A 15,873-nucleotide genomic window follows, 5' to 3' on the forward strand; every position below is an offset into this window, starting at 1 on the left:
AAAAGTCATATCTCAAAGTAAAACCCACCGAAAATCTTTTCAACTTCTTCACCACTTCAACAATTTATTCCCCACCATCTTCTCTCCACACCTTGTTTCTCTTACTTAAACAAAAAGAAAATCTCAAAAGTAAAACCCACTTTTTCATCATCACAAAATCATTTTTCTCAAACATTTCTCCCGCATTGATTTCTCCATTTGAAGATAAAAATGAAACCCACTTGATTTTTTGGGTGATTTCCAAATTGTTGCTACTAAAGAAGTTTATGTAATATTTATTTGTAAATTTCTTTCAAGAAAATAGAAATATATATGTGGTTGTTTTGGTATATTAATTTGGGAGTTTGATTAACAATATGTTTTAAGATTACATTGTATTGGGTTTTCTATTTGAAGTTTTTCATGATTATTTTGTGTGTTTCTCGGTGCAATAAGTTTTTTAAGAGTAGGCAAGAACCAAACAACTTGTGTTATTGATCATCTCCAGGACATGAACCACGAGAATTGGATACTCCAAATTTGGCTATTACTACTGATAAGTTATTACTTCAAATCTAAATAACTAATAAAAAACTACATCAGACTTTGTTGATATGTCTCAAATTAAAAACCGCATGTTAATGCTAATTTTTATTGATAACTCTAAATGTAGGGTTCAATGTGAATGATCACATGTCATATATATCTTAAGTTTTTTTAACATGTCACATGGGGTCACAGAATGATGACATAGTCTATTCGACTAGAGAACTAATCGAGTATACTCACTGGCAGTGGCGAGCTATGTACATGCGAGGTAGGGCGTGCATCCTCTTGGCTCTATTTTTCAAGGTTTCACAGAGTTTCCAACTTTTTTTAAATTCTAATATTAATTACGAAAAAAAAAATTCAAATCTTTAGATATCTCAATTAGTAGAGTACACCATAATTAATATGGACATTTAAATTAGACCAGCCTTTTTTTTACCACTAAATATCCTTAATAAAATATTCAAACAAATTATTCAAGACCTTTAAGAAGGACTATTTCGTCATTTTAAAATTGATTACATAGTTCCTTAAGGACGTATGTGTAAATTCAAGTTGGAAATCAACTACACGCTACTATTCAATTGTTCGCGACTTAGCCTTCATATTAATTGCCAAATTATTACCATTTATGCCAAAATTAAATGCAGGAAATCAGCCGTCTCTCTCTTATTCTTATGCGCCCATTTCTCTCTCCCAAATCTCTCCTAATTCCCAGTTTCCACCAATTTCAACAACAAAACTCTTCATTCTCCATCTCTCCCTTTGTTTTTCGTTCTTCAAACCCGGCCTATTCAAAGCAGGTATGAATCTTTTGCTTTTTTCTTTTGTTTTTTTCAATAAATAGGAACAATAGTTTTGAACTTGCTTCGTTGTCATTGTGGTGTGGTATCTCTCATTGTCTCTAATCATTTTTCAGGTGTTAACAATGAGCAAATTAAAGAGCATTGACATCGGAAGTGCGGCGGTATCAAACAAACCTCTGCTCACTTGCATAGAGTTGGTTGGTAAAGTCAAATTCCATATTCAATGCGATTGTCATCCCTTCAATATTTGGTATGGGTGATGATTTAATTAAAGAATATAATTAGTGTGCATCTTCGGTGGTAGTGGGTTTACTGATAAAACAACAACGTACTACAAATTTGCAACTACAATTGAAGGTTGGGTTTAATTTTTCTTTGTTACAACCGTGTTTGAATCTATTTGAATCCATTTCAGGGGAAAGACATAGGAATAAGACTAAAATCCCCCCCGATTTGCACTTGAAAAAAGGTTAGTTTCCTCTTCATTATTTGAAAAATTCCTCACTACCCATTTGTTTGTGTCAGCACACTTATTGATTTTTGTTTATTGGTTTTGCTCGCACTCATGAGCACAATCTAATGTTTGTTAAGGTGTTGCATGGGTGATCGTTAGAGTTGTGGTGACAAATGGTTACAAAATTATCGAACTTCCAACTGTTTTTTATTGTGAAGTGTTAATAAATTGACACATCTTTTAAGTCTGTGATTGTAATTTAGCTGTAATTAGTCTTAATTTATGCCGCCAAATTGTATATTGGTTTGATGAAAATAATAATTGGTTTCATCACACCCATTTATTTACTTAATTACTAGGACTCCCAGGTGAGGTTTGTGATGCTATTGCTTTTTCAGTTGTATCAAAGCATGTTTGATTCAAAGTCCCGAATCGTTTATAGTATAGATCTCCAGAGAGGTTACCTACAGAAGTTTGAATTCACAAGTAGTTATACACCAGGATTCCTGCCTTCGGCTTATCAACTAAACGCTGAGGAAGGTCCTAGATTGCACATCCCACTTGGTCTTGAAAAGAAATCTGTGTTAGCCTATGAGGGTGAAATCACAAGCATAATTGCATGTGCTTTAGCTTGGTTGCATGAGAAAGATACTTCAACTAAAGATTTACTTGAGAAGGATGCAAGGAAAGAGAAAAGAAACTTCAAAAAAGGAATGGAGAATGTATCTTCTCTAGATTGTGATATTTCTGTGGCATCATCATATTGGTTGATAAGAGCCCAAAACTTTAGTTTTAACCCCTTAATAATCATACTTTTAGACCAATTATGTGAGTAATAATTAAGAGTTAACACTGATTACGTGTTTTTATGCATTTCAGGCTTCAAAGTCTATTATGTGCAGAAATGTGCCACTTTAGCGAGATAAAGGAGCAAATGTCAGTTACTAAGGAGTTCCGTGATTAAAGGCCAAGATTCAAGAAGACAAAGCCTTTCTAAAGCCCGGTCAAAGCTGAAAAGTCAAAGTCCACGCAGTGTAAAACTTGATTACAAAGTCAAATGTAACTTCCGAAGACCATATCTTTGGACTCAGACCTCGGAATTGGGCCTACCTTATGTCAAAACGACCGGCTCGGAAAGAGCTTTCCAATGGTCCAAGCCTTGACCCAATCAAAGGAGTAGAAGTGGACGAAAAGTCTATTGAAGCCAACTGCAGCTGAAGAGGCCTTTTTGGACTGAAAGAATTGGGTTTTGGGCCTGATTCTCTGGCCCAAAACATGGCTCCAAGCCCATGCACGATTTTTTGATCTGAATGTATAAAAACCAAAGCTTCACTCTTTGTTAATGGTAGATAGTTAGACCTAGATTAGAAATTAGATTAGTAGCCTCCATTAATTAGTTTTAGATCTTAGTTTTAGAATTTCATTCCCGATTTTAGATTAAAACTTTAAATCATTGTTCTTTATTGATTAGATAAATAAAATAGTTATTCTTGTCAATTTCGATTTTTGTCATTTACAATTTATTAGATCTAATTTCAATTCTTGTTATCTATAAATTATTAGTTATTAATTAGATTTCGATTATTGTTTAGTTAAATTTCATAAAGTTAGAATCTTTTTAATATGTTGTATTCAATTTCAATAGGAAATGATGGTTTGATGAATCAAGGCTAAAACCTCCATTAGAGGGGTTGATGAAGCCTTGATGAAAACTTAGTTGTATAGTGTAGAAGCGTTGTAGAGTCTATTCCATTCTAGAAGGTCGTGTTTCGCCATGAGAATGGGTGGACGACCTCACATGCTAGTTATAATTGGTAGAAATGTCATGTTAATTAGGGATTAGAACGAGCAATTCTTACTGTAAGAATGTAAGAATTAGATTACAACAGTCTATTCTAGGTGATTAAGTTGGATTCGAGGTGGATTCAATTCCCCTCTAATTATTTATCTAGATTCAAGAACATTAGTATTTCCATATATTTCGTAGTGACATTCAACATATTGCTTTTCATATTGCATCGTAGTATAATTCCCCTTCGTAAAGCTCTCATTAGACTTAAGACCGACTAATTAGAATAGAAAACATTCCATGCTAGAGAACTAGGAGTGGAACGAATTTCCTACTCCACTATATTCGATAGAATTGAGAGTATAAACTTTGATAAATATAAGCATCATAAATAGTTTTAGTTTACTTACGTTTTGAGTTTCATCGTTCATTTCGTAGGTAAAATACTCATTTTATCATTTATCAAATGGCGTCGCTGCCATCTTAGTTGCACTTTAGCATTGTTTTCATAGTAGAATTAGTCATTTTTAAGTCCCATTAAACCCACCCACCCTTGTTTGATTCATACTGTGGTTATCCATTTCAGCGTTGAAAAAGTTCCGCAAAAATATACACTGACGACCCGGCGCTATAACTATATGAACACGAACAAGGCCGGGCCTTCCTTGAGCGCGACCCGCCCTATAGTTACTGGACCACGAGCGCGACCCGCCCTCAGACCGAGCGCGACCAGCTAAGTCATCGGAACAAGAGGGGAGCGATCGCCTCTATCGAGCGCACCCGCGCCCTAAGCAAAATTTTCCGGATTTCTACAGGTTTGTTTCAAATTTCGATTTTTCAAGTTTTTCAGTGTTTTAAATTGTTATTTACACTCGAACACGCGCGTCAACAAAACGCTATTCATAAAGCGAAGCAAGGACTTGTCGGTATTCCTTTCTTCCACACCTCGCGTCTCCGGTTAGAGGTTTCTACTAGTATATCGTAATTGTTTGGAGTGTTGCATGTTTAGTTAAGTTCGACTTAGTCTTGCATGAGATTAAAGGTCCGGTCGAAGAAAAACAACTAACGTAATTACACGCGACAACGTCAACAAACAAGTCTATCTAGTTTTCCACCCACTACACCTCTAGCTACTATTTCACACACACCACCACCGATATTATGGTGAAGAAAGAGAGACTCCTCTCTCGACTTTTATAAAGCCTTGGCGATAGCCCTAAATCTTGCATCGTTCTAGCAGGTCCAATGGGGATTTCCGCATCCCCCAAATATATTTAATTTGTTACCCGTTTTTCATGGTTTAGACCATAAAAACCTTATCGGCACGCGTAGGATTGAACAAGTCCTTACAACATTCCACCATCCTACGGTTGGTGCGGAACAAATTAAATTGAGGGTATTCCCTTTCACCTTAGGCGATAAAGGCGGCGTCTTGGTTAACGCCCAAAGCGCCTAGTTAATTCTCATGGACTCATGGGCCAAACTTGTTCAAATTGTTTATGGAACATTTTTACCCACCCCTAAAGACGGATGAAATGCTTTCCAAGATTCACTTCTTTTTCGGCCGAATCCTCATGAATCATTTTCGAGGCTTGGAATCGTTTCACCGATCTGCGTATAGAGTGTCCACACCATAATCTAGCAAAAGACACGTTAGTGCGTGCCTTTTTCAAAGGACTTCAACATCACCATAAAGAAGTCCTTGACATAATGAATGAGGGTAGTTTCCTAAGTAAAGGAGCCTCGGAGGCTTACAAATTTTTAGAAGAACAAACTAAACGCAATAACAATTGGGGGGGGGAGTGATGATATCTCCCGCTCTGCTAGTTCTTCTTCAACAATTAAGGCCGCCGGTATGTTTGAGATGAAACCCGATCCAGAACTTAAAAATTTAATCGAATCTCTAACTAAAAAGGTAGAGGCTATTTATATTCAACAAAAGCATATCCCCGTCATGAATGTAAATTCAAATCCATGTAGTTTCTATTGGAGTCCTGAGCATCCCGACTCCCATTGTCCTATAGCCTATGAACATTCTTGTTCCATTAATAGCGAACCTAACGCCCCTTGGAGACAAAATCCCAACTTCGGTTGGAGAAATAACCAACAAGTCACACCTACAGGGTACAATAATCAATATGTTAGACCAAACGACGCTTATAACCAAGCTCCACCACAACAAGGACAGAGTCGGGGTAATTATAATAATTATAACAACCAAAGCGCAACCTCGACAAGGTCAAGCACAAGGTCAATGTAGTTATAATAATTATAATGCTAATAGAGGTATCGTTAGGTAAATAATAACTATCATAATCCATAAATAATCAACGCGACATAGTTCCAAACACCACCCGTGACTACTACACCCACACAACCGGATCGTCTTGACACCTTCATACAAGTGAGCAAACAACTTTTCCAAACCATGGCTCAATCTAACCAACACATTCTACAATCCGTTAATAATTTAAACCAACAAGTTAGCCCAAGAGAAAGCCCCAACCAAAAGGCGTGTTTCCGGCCAAGCGATACCCAACCCTAGAACAAACAAACCACGACCTTTGAAGTAAACGGTAATACTAGTAAGGAAACTACAACCGTAGGTGAGCTAAATGCCATCACCACTCTCCGCTCGAAGAGTGATTGATAACAAAGTAACTATGCCTATAGTTACCCCATCAAGATACTCCACACCGGATATCGAACTAGATACCCGAAATAGAAACTGAAGAACCTACCAATTGTAGAGGTACCGGTTAAAACCACAACCTAAGAAACGAAAAGCCAAGGTTACACATCAAGTCGAGCCATACGCTTAAATATATAAGCGAAACCACCATTCCTCGAGAAGTTAGCCATGCTAACCGGGGATACAAACTTTAAGGAGATTAGGAACGCGTTTTCAAGAATCTAACGATAAACCTTCCTTTTCTCGGCTATAAAAAGCTACCTAACCACGCTAAGTTTTTAAGGAGTTGTGCACTACTAGGCGTAAGACCAACATACCTAAATCGCCTTTCTAACCTGAGCGGTTCCCAACTTTATCCGAAAATAATGGAATTGTTAAGTACAAGGACCCCAATTCGCCCCATCTAATGCACCTTAGGAGATTCTCACCACGACGACACCGGCGCTTACTAGACTTGGGGGCTAGTGTTAACTTACTCCGTTTTATTTGTATAAACAAATAGGTCTAGAGGATATGCAACTTACTAAAATGACATTGCAATTAGCTGATCGGTCTATTAAGTATCCTAAGGGTGTGGTTGAAAACGTGCTGGTTAAAGTCCAAAATTTTTATTACCCAACCGACTTCATTATCCTCGACACAGAAGTCACTAACGACTCTGTACCTATCATTTTAGGGCGTCCCTTCTTGGCTACTGCCAACGCGCTCATAAACTGCCGCAATGGTTCGATGTCCTTGTCCTTTGGCCATCTTTCTATTGAGGTAAATGTTTTCAAAATGAGGACACAGTATCCCGTTTCATCTACAAATGGAGAGGTTAGCATGATCGAGAGCTTAGCTCAAGATTACTTCAAAAACATGTTTCCGGAGAAACAGATTAACAAATTCTTTTCCTTCGGAAATTCCAACTTTAACAATGACTCCCTGGTAGTAGACGAAATCGAAGAAGAATTCCTGCAACTCTTTTGCACCGCTTCTTTACCACTTCGCGAGTCCCCCCTTGCCAACAACCATTCATCCCTTGATGCTATAACGGAAGATGAATTTTTCAATCTCTATCCCAAAGATCCTTTTTTTGACCCTATTGAGGAATGTCTTGCATATATCAAGATTTCGATGATATGGACTTGAGAGCTCTAGCTAAGAATCATTCACCTTCCATCACCAATATTCCCCACCCTCCACCTTTTCAAAGGAACCTCGAGTTTGCACTCGATCCTTTAGTTTCTCCCATTAGCCGTGATTTTTTAAATCCACCTAGTAAACAAATACTTCCCAAGGATAAACCACTTGACACCTTCATTTTCAGACTTGAGACAGTCCTTAACTACACCATGAATGAGTTTTGTGCTAAACCCACATCCTCATTTTTTTATGCTTTCCCTCTAAAACTTATCCCAATCCACCATATCTTCCACAACCATTCACTTTTCCACACTTATTCACTAGGATACCCTCTCGTTCAAAGATGAAACATAAGGTGCATGCTCGGTTATGTTATAGGTCTATCCGACTTCGCTTTCATTCCACTAGGCTGCGTCGTAGGAAATTTTGGTGCTTGATTGTGTTTGGATATGTTTTCCATGATATTTATTTATGGAACGATCCACAACTATTTCGATTGTTGATATATGATAAACTGCATATTCATACATATATTTAGATAAAGTCTCGAAAGTATCGACTATAAGCGACTCAATTTTGTGTTTGGTGCATTTCCTTTCATTTCCATATATTGGTGAATGCACCATTCAGGTAACCGGCCCTCCCCTATGGAGTGTGTGGTTGTAAGTACCGGATCCTAAGTCCACGGTTCACATAATTCCACGGTTTTCACTCTTGCATGTTTTCTTGGTTTTTGAGTCATGTTTCTCTATGGTGTGAATTATGTCTTTACTGCTTATTGTTTTCCTTTATATTAAACCTAATTCATAAAAAGTAAAAAAGTTTAAAGCTATAAAAATAGTAATCTAGCAAGTCTCGGAAATCTGACCTTAAAAGACCCAAGTTTTCGTACAATACCAACTTTATGGAGTATAGGCCAAACAAAAATCTCAAACTTAAAAAGAGTTTTCCAATTTTGTTTGGAGGTGATGTATTTTGGTATTCATTTCAAATCTTGTTGCCACCCTAAGCCTGTCATGTTTACTCCAATAGAGTTTGTGTTAGTTAGTACGTAACAGTTTAATTGTGCTTCATATTATCATATCATCTTTACAATATTTCTATTACAGTCACTTGATTTTTGCCACGCGTTTCTATGGTAAATTCTTTCCTTATCTCTTTACACTTTGAGGACAAAGCGCTCAATTGTTTGGGGGTGGGATAGAAACATTTGCAAAAATTAGACACTTTTAGGATATAAATTATGCACTTTTATTTATAAAATGTTAAAAATTATAAAATTAGTTAGTTACATAATTTAATTGTGCTATTGAATTGTTTCATGAACCCCTTCTCCCAAATTGTTTGGGGGTGGTATAGAAACACGATGTAAATGTTACGCACATATTAGGTTGTATATTACGTATTATTTGTCTTAAAAAAATAAAAATAAAAATAAAAAGTTTATGCTATACACTTAGGAATATTGGTATTGTTTCTTTCTCTATGCTCTTAATAATCTAGAAGTCTCAATGTAGCTTTTTGCATTAGAATAGTTTTTTAGAAATTTAGGTTAATATGTAGGTAATAATCATTGCATCTATCTATAAATATATTACATGAGTATCTATGATTGTTTGGCAAGAAGTTTAGAAATCTAGGCTAGAGTACTTATTCTACAAATCCTGTGAGAATATAGCCTAAAGCCTTATATAAGTGAAACATTTGAGAAATGACACAAGGGAGAAGTATATTCGAATAGAAAAATCACACGCCCACTTGCTTGCTTGACCACTATACCATGTCCTAAGAGAGAATTTAGGCCCTTTTTGGATCGATATAGCTAGAAATTCCGACCTAAGTATATTTTCAGCTAATTAGTCCCCCAATCGAGCCTTTTATTAGCCCTTTCATAAACCACAAATCCTTTACCCTGTTACAAAACAAAACAAAATTAAAAAAAAAAAAAAAAAAAAAAAAAAAAAAAAATCAACCTACCCAATTTAGATAAGTCTGAGAATAGAATGAGGAAGAAAGAATAAGAGAAAAACCTGTGTAAACAAAAGTTAGTTAATTGCTTCAGAAAATAAAGAAAAGAAGTTTCCATCCAAAGAAAAGAAAAATAAAAATAGAAATAAAATAAAAACTCCAAAAAATAGAATAAAAGGAGTCAAAAAGAAAAATATATAATATATATATAAATAAAAAATATATATATATATATATATATATATATATATATATATGATGGAAAAACAAAGTGTAGAAGCAAAAGTAAATAACAAGGTTTTCTCTAGTTACATAATATGAAGACTCTATTATCTCAGACTTGTCCTTTTTGAATATCCATTTCCTTCCTTCTTAAACCATCTCCTAATCCCCGTAACACCTAATAAAGACCTCTAGCTCAATTAGGAATATGTTAGTGTGATAGTAAGTGGCGATGTGTTTGATCGACTCGCTTCCTTGTTGTCATTGAGATTGTAAGGTAAAAGTGTGCCCACCGCATTTCCTGAGTAGCTTAAACTTGAGTGGAAAAGTCAGAGTGTTGTATCTTTACTATTATTGTGAGAACCTACTTAAGGACGCTATTCCAAAGTTTCAGAAACAGACCTGTTACTGCATTTCATAGCATTACTCATTGTATATATGTTTATTCGTAGATGATTGATTATTATGCATATATTAGCTTAGGTTTTTGACTTGGTTATTCTTGTTCATAGCTAGTGAGAGGAATAGTTAATTTAGAGCATGAATAAGGAAACAATAGTTTTAATTCTTAGTCGTTGTAGTATAGATGAAGTTTGTGAGTACCTTCACTGGAAAACTCTCACGAGGCTATAACTCGTCTACTAGGGAATTTCTAGTGGTTTAAGGCCTTGTTGCATATGGTCAATGCAATCGCTCACTCAAATAAAGTAGATAGATAGAACTCCATTTTTTGGTCACTTATTCTAATTTCTCATCTTTGCTTGAGGACAAGCAAAATGCTGTTTGGGGTGGTTTGATAAGAGCCCAAAACTGTAGTTTTAACCCCTTAATAATCATACTTTTGACCAATTATGTGAGTAATAATTAAGAGTTAACACCGACACGTGTTTTTATGCATTTCAGGCTTCAAAGTCCATTATGTGCAGAAATATGCCACTTTAGCGAGATAAAGGAGCAAAGGTCGGTTACTAAGGAGTTCCGTGATTAAAGGCCAAGATTCAAGAAGACAAAGCCTTTCTAAAGCCCGGTCAAAGCTAAAAAGTAAAAGTCCACGCAGGCAGAAACAGTGCACAAAGTCAACAGAACTTCCGAAGACCATATCTTTGGACTCAGACCTCGGAATTGGGCCTACCTTATGTAAAAACGACCGGCTCAGAAAGAGCTTTCCAATGGTCCAAGCCTTGACCCAATCAAAGGAGTAGAAGTGGATGAAAAGTCTATTGAAGCCAACTGCAGCTGAAGAGGCCTTTTTGGACTGAAAGAATTGGGTTTTGGGCCTGATTCTCTGGCCCAAAACATGGCTCCAAGCCCATGCACAATTTTTGGATCTGAATGTATAAAAACCAAAGCTTCACTCTTTGTTAATGGTAGATAGTTAGACCTAGATTAGAAATTAGATTAGTAGCCTCCATTAATTAGTTTTAGATCTTAGTTTTAGAATTTCATTCCCGATTTTAGATTAAAACTTTAAATCATTGTTCTTTATTGATTAGATAAATAAAATAGTTATTCTTGTCAATTTCGATTTTTGTCATTTACAATTTATTAGATCTAATTTCAATTCTTGTTATCATTCAATTCTTAGTTATTAATTAGATTTCGATTATTGTTTAGTTAAATTTCATAAAGTTAGAATCTTTGTAATATGTTGTATTCAATTTCAATGGGAAATGATGGTTTGATGAATCAAGGCTAAAACCTCCATTAGAGGGGTTGATGAAGCCTTGATGAAAACTTAGTTGTATAGTATAGAAGCGTTGTAGGGTCTATTCCATTATAGAAGGTCGTGTTTCGCCATGAGAATGGGTGGACGACCTCACATGCTAGTTATAATTGGTAGAAATGCCATGTTAATTAGGGATTAGAACGAGCAATTCTTGCCGTAAGAACGTAAGAATTGGATTACAACAGTCTATTCTAGGTGATTAAGTTGGATTCGAGGTGGATTCAATTCCCCTCTAATTCTTTATCTAGATTCAAGAACATTAGTATTTCCATATATTTCGTAGTGACATTCAACATATTGCTTTTCATATTGCATCGTAGTATAATTCCCCTTCGTAAAGCTCTCATTAGACTTAAGACCGACTAATTAGAATAGAAAACATTCCATGCTAGAGAACTAGGAGTAGAACGAACTTCCTACTCCACTATATTCGATAGAATTGAGAGTAGAAACTTTGATAAATATAAGCATCATAATTTAGTTTAGTTTACTTACGTTTTGAATTTCATCGTTCATTTCGTAGGTAGACTATTCAATTTTATTCTTTTATCATTGGTCGTCAAATGGTTCTTTGGATTCAGAAGGAATTAATTCAGTGGAAAGTGTTTCATCCAAAGAGTTTTACACATCCTTTTCCAGTGTTGTACATCTGAAAGATCCTCATCCGGAGATTCACCTAGGCAGAAAGGAAAATATTCAGTAATGTGCTTGTATGAGAAGCAGTTCCATGATCTTCGAAGATGTTGTTGTCCATGTGAACTCGATTATATATCTTCTCTAAGTCGTTGCAAGAACTTGGATGCTAAAGGTGGGAAGAGTGGATCTATCTTTGTGAAGACACTGGATGACAGATTTGTCATAAAGCAAATTCAAGAAAGAATATGATTCGCTTGAAAGTTTGCCCACGAAAGTACTTCAAGTATAATTGATCAGTCCCTCAACTCGGGAAGCCAGACGTGCCTTGCAAAAAATATTGGGCATCTATCGGGTTGGTTACCTTTGATCCATATGTAAGACAACATTCTGGAGTAAACCTTTACTAATGTGTTTGTTTATCATCTCCCCGCTTCTTTTTATGCAGGTAACCATTATGCACCTAAAAGTGGAAAGGATCTCAAGTACTGAACCGATGGTTATGGAAAATCTTCTCTTTGGTAAAAATATAACACGCTTTGTAATGATCCGAAAGGTTCCGAGTATGCTAGATATACATCTAATGCAAATGGCATTAGAAAGGTTTTGTTGGATGGGAACTTTGTTGAAGACATGAATGTCTCTCCTTTGTATGTTAGTGGGAAAACTAAGCATGCCTTGGAGCGAGCTCTCGAATGATACTTCTTTCCTTCTTGTGAGTTGTGGTCCTTCTTTTCCCATAAAAATCTTAGTGGATTATTTTTAATTATTAATTTTTTCTTTCCTTTTTCCTTTTGTTATCTTTGATGTCCGAGTCAATAAATGTCATGGATTGCTCTTTACTTGTGGGAGTCGACATGCAGCCAGGCGACCTTGTATGTGGTATTATTGACTATCCGAGGCGATATACTTGGGAGAAGCAGCTTCGAGACATTGGCAAAGGCCTCCATTGTTCCTAGACATGCAACTCCTATTGTTGTCTCCCCAGACTACAAGAAAAGATTTAGGAAGTTCATGTCTCTCGCACTTCATAAGTGTTCTCGGCCATTGGTGTCCGAGACATCTGGCTGGACCTTGCAAGTGTTGTGGCGACAGAAGCAACTCTTTTCAACTGAAAAATGAGCCGACAGAAAACGGTTGAAGTTGTGCTTGATTCTTACCACCAAATGTATACCCTATCACATTAGTGTTTCATATTGTATTGTCAATATCTCAAGGACTGTAGATAGATGTATCGTCAGTTAACACAACCCAATATTTTTTACATTGGGGTTGGTTACATTTTTATAGGTCCAAATGTACACTGGTTTTTCATTTTTTGATATTGTAACGAGGAAAGGTAATGGAAAATCATTTTTTTTCTAACAATTAAAGAGGAGAGGTAATAAGAGTACCATTTTACAGAAAGTGTGCTCTCTCTCTCAGGGTTACTTCTATTTTTTAAGATTGCATATATTCTTTTTGTGCTTGATGCATGGTTTTAGTCAATGCAGGATTCATGACACCGTAAGTGGATGGTTGAATAATTCTTAGCATGGCGCCCTTTATAAAGTTCTTTATTGTTTGCCCTCAAGATTCATGTGATTGACATCTCATAAGAGATATAAGTTTGTAGTTATCTGCAAGTGGATCACCTGCTCATTCTCAGTATGTTTTCTGTTGGTCTTAGTGTTCCTTTAATTGTCAGATATTGGTGTGAGGCTTTTATCTTTAAAACAAAACATTGTTTTACGATCTTACCGGGATCTCTACTACTGACTTGTTTGGTGAATCGATCATAGTCTTTACATATGGAGAAGACAATATAATACATATGTTGTACTTTCACATTAGGGTCCCGCTTTATGTGCACAAATTTCGGACGGAGCTAGAACCAGCCATGAGTTGTACATGCTTTCATGTCGAGCTTTTGAATAATCCCTCTGTTTTGGTTTTCATCTTTCAGATTGCTTTTGCAGGGGTATAACAAATTATATCCCGGTTAGATGAGAATTGAAATTTTGTTTTGTTTTCTCGAACGTTTAAGAATTGGATGAATTCCTTGAAAAGAAAGCATCTTTTGTTGATGGCCCGAATGTCTTCACTATCAAAACTCTCTCAAATGTTTCTAGCGGAGTTTTCTCGCCAAGTTTTTGTTTCCCCGCAAGTTCTATGTTTATGGTTTTGTGGATGGATGTTGTCTCCATGTGCACATGTATTGATCTCGATGATATAAACACATATTGTAGGATTGTTACTCTGTTAGCTATCAATTTCTATAATTAAATGAAGATTTTCGTGTAGATTATTGAAGTGTTATTGATATTCAGCCCACATCACAGCTTGATATTTTGGTCATTAGATCCATTTTTATCTTCTTTCTCATCTCGATGTTTCAGAATTTTCCACAGCACAACTTTGTGTGAAACAATCCTTTAAAGGTAAGCGAAGTTGTATTTACCATTATGCTAGAGTCATCTTCATTAAAAAAAAAAAAACTTTCTTGTAAGTACTACTTTGTGTGTTCCTTGGATAAATATATGCTTTACAGATAAACTCCTGCTAATTTACGATGTCAAGGACTTCTATAGACTGTATTGTTGACCTCTTTGTTACAGGTAATTCCGACAAATCCCGACACTTAGATGACATAAAAAACGAAGAGTCAACTTGAAGAGAAAAAAATAGGCAAACCTGAGCAATGTGCATATGAACCTATCATGGCAGTAGGTTCAACTTCATCGGGGCTTGCATCAATTGTAGTAGAATTTTGTTGAAGATGGAATGCTTTAGTGTACACTATAAAATAGAAATGGTCTTATGAATTTTGAGTATCGATAGAGTAGGAATATATAGACTGATTTTGCTAAGATGAGTAGCTCAGATGACTTTGTCATATATTTCAATGCATTTGAACTCATATCTTGATATCATATTTAATTTGAGACCTTGGAGTCTTGGACATAACTGGATATGTCGATCAACTATATTAATTTAACTGACTTGATTTTGAGCGAGGTAGAGCACCATATATCTCATATATTTAATTGTGTTTGCTTTGTGTACGTTTAGACCTCAGTGATGGTCATATATATTGGTACCTTGCTTTCAATAGTATGTTGATCAGATGAGTTTGATGTAGATTTTTATTTTTTTGAATTGCATTTCTATATGTTAGTCCTATAGGATGATTATGCTATTAAGAGCTTTGAGCATGGCATTGCTGCTCAAAATGGTGGTTCCTTTGCATAGGAGATAGCCCTAATAAGACTTAAATTATTATTTCAGATGGTAATAGATTTTACCGTTTGTATGAAACTACTAAGCTTCTATTACGATTCCGTTTGAATTTCCATGGGAAGTGGAATACCCTCCACATTTGCTAATATGGATGAGCCTAAGCAAGGTAAAAGGACTCGATTGCTATCAAGTACTTTTCCTATAAAGTAGTTTCTTCTTATGAGACACTTTACCTGTAGCAGGGAAGAGTAAAATTTTCGAGATCATACAAAACAACATGGTAATAATACGTACATGACTACTGAAACAATCCGGAGTTCTATTTTTAATGGGAATCACAATGCTTCTTTGCAATATAGGGGGTTGTGTTGAATGTGCCTTTGAATACTCTACATTCAAATTCACAGCCCAAAATTACTTTTATGGAATTCAAGTTATAGATTGATGTCCTCTATACAGTGAGGTAACAGGTGATAGCAATGGAGTTACTACATCTGTTGGGATTTTGGGAGCGGACACTTTTTTCTGGAGGTTCAAATTGCTGAAGTTCATTGCTTGTAAGATAAAAATCTGAAAATTGGAGCTGGCTTTGTTGTCTCAACACTTTGCTTCATGTAGCATTTAGAAACTACCCATATGTAGACAAGTAAATTTTTTGAATGTGACTTGATGCACGAGTTAAATATTTTATTATTGCAATTGATGCATACA

This window comes from Coptis chinensis, chromosome 5 (genome assembly GCF_015680905.1).
Source record: "Coptis chinensis isolate HL-2020 chromosome 5, ASM1568090v1, whole genome shotgun sequence".
Taxonomy (NCBI): domain Eukaryota; kingdom Viridiplantae; phylum Streptophyta; class Magnoliopsida; order Ranunculales; family Ranunculaceae; genus Coptis; species Coptis chinensis.